A 6,968-nucleotide genomic window follows, 5' to 3' on the forward strand; every position below is an offset into this window, starting at 1 on the left:
TGCTTAAGCACAAACGTACGTACATGCCTGAATGTTGAAATATATGCATACATATATGATAATGAAAACGACAGGAAGATATTACAGAAGTTTTGGTCTTGCTTTGATTTAGACACAGATAATTCTGCACACTGTCTTACATACAAAGTTACAAACTGGTGTGATATGTACCTTCAAACATTCTAGTCAATGAATCACTACTTTAGATATAGATATATGGAATCAAATTTCCAAAACTGAGGTCAAACTTCTTGTCAAGTCACATAAACATATATACATGGGATTTGAATCATGAAGGTTTAAAAACTTAAGGATTGAAATATGACAGAGACAACGACCTCTTTGAAACCAAGTATCATTCTACAAAAAGCTTCGACTATTATATATGCATGCTGCAAAGTAAGGAGAATGAGAAAGTAATTCTCTTGGCATAAAACAGAAAAAGAGAGAATAAGAATAATATTGGCTGTAAACATGTTTACCATATTCTTGTTCATTTACCATCTAATAGCCTTCGTTTCAGCACACAGATCAGATTATGTGCTAGCAGATGACATGGTAATCGACTGTGGCCCGTTGTCAACATCCAAAGTTGGGTTTCTAGAGCCGGAGTCTCCACTATCCACCATTGATGCTGAGAGGAAGATTGGAGCTTCTAGTCATATACCTGGACCTATTCTGTTTCAAACGAACTACACTTACACCTGTATCGTCCCTCCAGGTCCCAAAATCATTCAATTCCAGTTCTATCCAACCTCACTGGAAAGCATAAACAAATCCGAAGCATTATTTACCATCAGTGCTGGAAAGTACACTTTGTTGAAGACTTCAGCATCCTCCTACTCTATAGGTTCTCAAGGTCAAATCCAGCATGCCATCAGAGAATTCTGCATCAACGTAGATCATGGAAGACTACACGTGACATTCACGCCATCATGAACTCCTGGTGCCTATGCATTTGTAAACAAGATCAAAGTTGTTTCGGTGCCGACAAGTCTTTATGTGAGAGGAAATGAGGAAGTTCCCCTTCCAATTCGTCTCATCGGACGTAATCCTAAAGACCATCAAGTTTACATCCTCAACAACTCAATGGCTCTTGAGACCATGTACCGAGTCAACGTAGGCGGGCCTTTCATCTCTCCTGATCTAGATGGTTCTGAGATGCTGCGCACCTGGTCCACAGACGAAACATATCTGAGAGCTTATGAGGACGATATACACATTCTTCAATCAAACATAGGAATTAAGTACAGCTCAGAGGTCCCAGCATACACTGCACCAGTAAAAGTATACACCACAACCAGGGCTTTATATGTTGATGGTAATACTAGCTGGTCATTCCCTCTTGATTCTGGATTCTATTACCTCATCAGATTTCATTTCTGCGAGATCAGTAAGAAGATTAAGCTAGGCGAAAGAGTTTTTAAAGTCTACATCAACTATCAAACAGCTGAGGACCATGCAGATGTAATCGAATGGAGCAATGGAGCTGGTCTTCCAGTACGTCGAGATTATGTCGTTGATTATGTTTCCGGGCTTAGCAATGGCACGTGGAATCTGGTGGTTGCAATAGAAAACACCAACTCAGAACTTGATGATCATCAGGGAATCTTAAATGGCTTGGAAATCTTCAAAATATCAGACACTAACAACAATCTTGCTGGGGCACATCCATTCGGTTTTGAAGTTGATCAGTACCAAAACATTCCAACATTTACTGCTGCACGTATCTTTCGCCGAATAGGTATTACACTCATGGCTATTCTGTTTGGTGTCCTTGTACTAACAGCGGTATTCCATTCCATAAAATTACCGGTAGGACAGCGATGGGGTAAACAAAGCTTTCTCCCCTGGCATTGTTCTTCAGACCACTATTATTGTCGAAACTTCTCACTTGCTGAGATGAAGTCTGCAACAAACAACTTCTGTCAAGGTTTTCTGATTGGCAGTGGTGGATTTGGGAAGGTCTACAAGGGTTATATAGGAGGTGCTGGCTACACTGCAACTACTATTGCTATAAAGCGTGCAAATCCCACTTCGAAGCAAGGCTTACATGAATTCCAAACAGAAATCACCATGCTCTCCAAGCTACGACACCACCACTTGGTTTCTTTGATTGGGTACTGCAAAGAGGACAAGGAAATGATACTTCTGTACGACTATATGGCACAAGGTACACTCCGTGATCATCTTTATGGTAAGTACCAGAAACCCCCACTTCCTTGGAAGCAGAGGATCAAGATATGTATAGGAGCAGCCCGAGGCCTGCACTATCTCCACACAGGGGCAAATGAAAAAATCATTCACCGGGATGTGAAGTCTAGTAACATATTGTTGGACAAAAATTTGGTGGCCAAAGTTTCAGATTTTGGATTGTCAAAAGTTGGCCCCGACCAGAATATGATTAGTGCCACTGCCCAATCATCAAATGGTGAGACTCCTCATGTTAGCACTGAAGTAAAGGGTAGTTTTGGATACCTGGACCCGGAATATTATCGAAGACAGAAACTGACCGAGAAATCAGACGTTTATTCATTTGGGGTACTGTTGTTTGAAGTTGTGTGTGCTAGGCCAGCTGTGATAAGCGTTGTAGAAAATGGGGAGCCAGAACAAGTAAACTTAAGTGAATGGGCACTAGAACATTGTAATCCTGGACAGGAGGGGAAAGCAATTGATCACATCCTAGACCCGTCTCTATGGGGAAAGATCAATTCCGAGTCTCTGAAGACATTCACAGACATAGCAAGGCAATGTTTGACAGATACGGGGAGTGAGCGGCCGTCGATGGGTGACGTGTTGTGGAAGTTGGAGCTGGCATTGCAGCAGCAAGAAAGAGCTGATCAAGTAGAAAACTATCGGCCCTAGTTTTCCTACAGAGATCGATGGTCATAAACAACAGGTCATTATTCCAGTTGGCATTTCAGATCCAACCACAGGGCTCGAGTTTTCTGAGATGATGCTACCCACTGGACGTTGACTACTAACCAAGGCTCTAGCTATCAGTGTGTGTATCGTGTTGACGTGTTGTTTAGAGTACCAAATATTCATTTGTAAAACTAATGGTTTGCTTCTCCTATGAATTTCTCTTCATCATGCTAATTGTGCGCGCGCGCGCACACACATATATGTTTTCTGAAGCAAAATACAGATGAATTTGTCTTTTCCATATGCTTCTGAACCTAATTATCTCTATCAGATTATACATAAAAACCAACCAAAAATGAAAAATGAATAAAGCTCCATGATGAATGCATTAATCTGAGTCAGCATCAGTGGGTTTAACTCTACAACTTAACACGTACAACAAGGGTGTTCAGTGTTGAACCATGCAAGAAACAAATTGTTCAGAAGCTGATAACAGGAGAAAGGCAGATGAAATTTTTCAAATTGGGTCTTACAGCTGACGGAGGGGGAACGGAAACAAAGCTTCGTTTTTCATTTTCTTCCTCAGTTTAAGTGGATCTTCCATAATTGGGGAGAGCCTCCATCTTTGACCTTTCCAAACCGTGAGGTGAAGAAGAACCGATCCCACCAATTTCTTCTTGCTATGATTATTCTTGTCTGCATCTCTTCTTATAAATTGTGAAGTACAGAGAATAGCAAGGTCGTTGTAGTATAGTGGTAAGTATTCCCGCCTGTCACGCGGGTGACCCGGGTTCGATCCCCGGCAACGGCGATTTTTTATATTAAATTAAGTCTCCTTTTTTTGGTCCCCCGGTTTGTTTGCGTTCAGAATTAAAAGCTCATACATTGAAGTTGAAATGAAACCGTAAAGAAAGCTTCAAAGATAATGGGAAAAGCCAAATTGAGTAAATCACAATCAATACAGATTACAGAGACTCTTTAAATTCGCATAACCAAGTGCATGCACTAGGGCTATGCATTGAATTTGACCCTATCAATATATAAGAACCCTCTAAGTACAAGAAAGCTACAATATCAATTGGGGTATAGTCAGCATACTTCACTTTGGATAATAGGTACAAAAATGAATCCTGCAGCAGTCGTTGCACTTGCATTTGGCGCCACTGGCGCAGTTGCACTTTGGATGTTGGGTTTCTTCAGAGATTCTGAATCTGGATCTCAAGTACTTGTTTCATCGGGTTCGTCTCCGGAGCAAAGGAGGACAAAGAAGCCACCGAGGAAGAGACTAGATGATATTCATGGAATCTCAAGCGGTTTGGAATGATGCCATGCATTGAATGAGTTAATATTGGTCTTAGTCTCTGCTTTCTGCTAATGGAACCCCTTATCTTGGATCCTAGTTAATATCCCAGTTTGTGCATGTTGTTCTTGCAATTGTTCGTTTTAATGTCTTTTTTTTCTCTACAATACATGTGATTGTTAACAATTAATGGTCTTAGTCTCTGCTTTCTCTAAGAGTGTGTTTGGATGAATCATTTTCAATGTTCACAGAAATTTATAAATGACAGGAATTACAATTTATTAATTTAAATTCCATTAATTGATAATTCTATCGTTTGGATGTCTATCATAAGAAGTCACGTGAATTACAAATTCTTCTGTTTGGATTGGTTAGGGAAATGAAATCAAATTCAAACAAATCCAATACAGATCTGCTGCATAAACCTTTTCCAAAGTATAAATTATAAAGAAGTAAAATAGGAAGCTAAACAAATGAGTTGCTCGATTAACATACATCTGCCTTACATAATCAAATGCATAGCTTAGAAGTTGCTGGGATTTCATAAACAGCCATCCAAATCAACCTCAACACTTCATACAGTAATATTTTAAACTATATATATGTAGCCTCAGTACATTCATGACAAACTCAGAAACACAAAAAAGCATCAAACTTTAATCAATTTAGTAAAGCCAGCAAGCTATAGATTCAACTCAGCACACCAAATTTGGAGCAACAAGCTTCCCTATTCCCACAATAGACCCAACTATCACACAAACAAGGCCAATCAGTCCCGGTACACATTGCTTTACAAGCTTCGGAACACTCCTCAGAAGATTTGAACTTAAAAACTCTGAACCCCACTTCACAATAGCACCCCATCGCTCCAAATTCTCAACCCCTCTGCAACACCTCCCACACTCTCCCCCTTCTCCCCACTCTGTTCCACCAATGCCATTGACTTGAGCTCGGAAAACGAAGACATTGGGTTTAAGCACCACAGAGAGGAGAGCGTAGACCAGACCCAAGAGGAGGATGGAGTAGAGTAATGGGTGGCTTCTGGGTAGTTCTGCCTCCGACTCATTTGAGATTTGGTGGGGAAGAAGGAGACCCGTAAAGAGATTTAGGATCTGTGGAGTAATGGCAAAGGAATTTTGGGGTTGGAAGATTTAAGTTTTGACCTTTGACAAAGATCGATCATGGAGTGAAAAAGGTTGGGAATAAGTTTTGCAGCAAGGTTTTGACGCGATGGAATCGAAAAGTTCCTTCCTAGATGGAATTCAAGAATGACATCTATTTTGGGAGGAATTGAAGTCGGTAATCTTGGCCTCCAATTTCCACCTTTTTTTCCCACGGAAATTGCTGATTCCATGGACGAGGTTACCAAACACCGGAATTTAAAGGAGAAATTACAAAATCCTCAATTTTATTTAAATTCCACCCCTTTTTTGCCTCATCCAAACACACCATAATGGAACCCCTTATCTTGGATCCTAGTTTTGAATCTTTGATTAATATCGCAGTTTGTGTCGTTCTTGCAATTGTTCGTTTTAGTGTCGTCTTTTCTCTACAATATTTGAATTCGCAATGAAAATTATGAAAGAATTGGGGTCTTTTTAAATATACTCAGCAAATATCTAAGTATATCCAACAAATTTTTTACACCCAACAAAATCATAAAATCTTTAATTACAACCAGCAAGTTTTTGATAATACCCATATATTTTAATTAAACCCAGCAAAGATGAAGAATAACAAACCCATCAACCTCCTTCGTTCTTCTGAGTTGAAAATCAGCAATCAAAATCCTCAAAACCATAAGTACAAAAACTCAATAACACATTATTTGATTAAATTTCTTGGCTATCTCCAATTGGGGATCAAAACCCCCAATTTTAACACCAAAAAACAAGTAAAAAGTTGCAAATATTAGACAAAAGAGACGACGGGTCCAGTCGTCAAGGTCGGGTAGTAGCAAGAAAGCTGGGATTCCAAGAAGGGTTCGCGTAGTAGGAAGAATGTTGCGAATGAGTTTGTTTGGCTCCAAAACCAGCTGGTGTGCAAACAGTCTCTTTTGGGCGAGTGGTTGCGCAGGCGTGCCAGCACCGCGGGGTGCAGTCGTTGGGGTAGTCCCGTGACCTGACTTCTTCTTCAAGCGTTGTGGACGAGGAGAGCACCAACCTCGTCACAGGGTTCTTTTCTTGCCTTCCGGAGAAGGACTTCTTGCCTTACGCGGGTAAGGGCTTTGGTTGTGGTCTCTTTGCGTTCACCAAATCGATACTCAACGTTGAGAGGCTGAGCAGAGCAATCACTGGGAAGTTTGAGAGAAGCACGGGTTTGCTAAAGCGTGACTTTAGCTTCGCTGGGTGCGAGGGCGTTACCCTTGCTTCGCTGGAAGTAACAGTGGCGGTTGTGCTCGCAGTCGGCTCCTGGGGAGACTGGGACTGGAAGTACGGTCGCCGGGTTGAACTGGTGAGGCTGACAGTCGGCTCGCGAGGAGACTAGGACTGGCGGGCGGTCACCGGGTTTCAACGAGGTTGAGGGTTTGCTCCGGGGAGGCTTTGTAATCGCTGGGATTGATTGATTTGAGAGCCGTCCCTTCTGTATTGTCTTTAGCCTCTATATATAGGCTATTGCAGATTCATTGTCCAAATAGGAATGAAATACTATATTTTAGGCCACAGTTATTGGCCTTGAATCAAATCAAAACTCTTAATAGTTTTGATATCTATCGTAAGCGATAATTAATGTTATCCGCCTCTGTCGTCGCTAGAATGTAGGCAAGTATCGGCCAGAGAAACATTTTGCCTTTTAGAATCCT

General features: G+C 41.1%; 1 non-coding gene and 1 pseudogene across 1 annotated transcript; both read left to right on the top strand.

Moving 5' to 3' along the window:
• Positions 1–236: 236 nt before the first annotated feature.
• On the top strand, positions 237–3,489 carry LOC112199699 (annotated as a pseudogene).
• Positions 3,490–3,604: 115 nt separating this feature from the next.
• Positions 3,605–3,676, top strand: TRNAD-GUC. The gene has a single exon. It is a non-coding gene; the product is annotated as a tRNA-Asp (tRNA).
• The last annotated feature ends 3,292 nt before the right edge of the window (positions 3,677–6,968 follow it).

This window comes from Rosa chinensis, chromosome 4 (assembly GCF_002994745.2).
Source record: "Rosa chinensis cultivar Old Blush chromosome 4, RchiOBHm-V2, whole genome shotgun sequence".
Taxonomy (NCBI): domain Eukaryota; kingdom Viridiplantae; phylum Streptophyta; class Magnoliopsida; order Rosales; family Rosaceae; genus Rosa; species Rosa chinensis.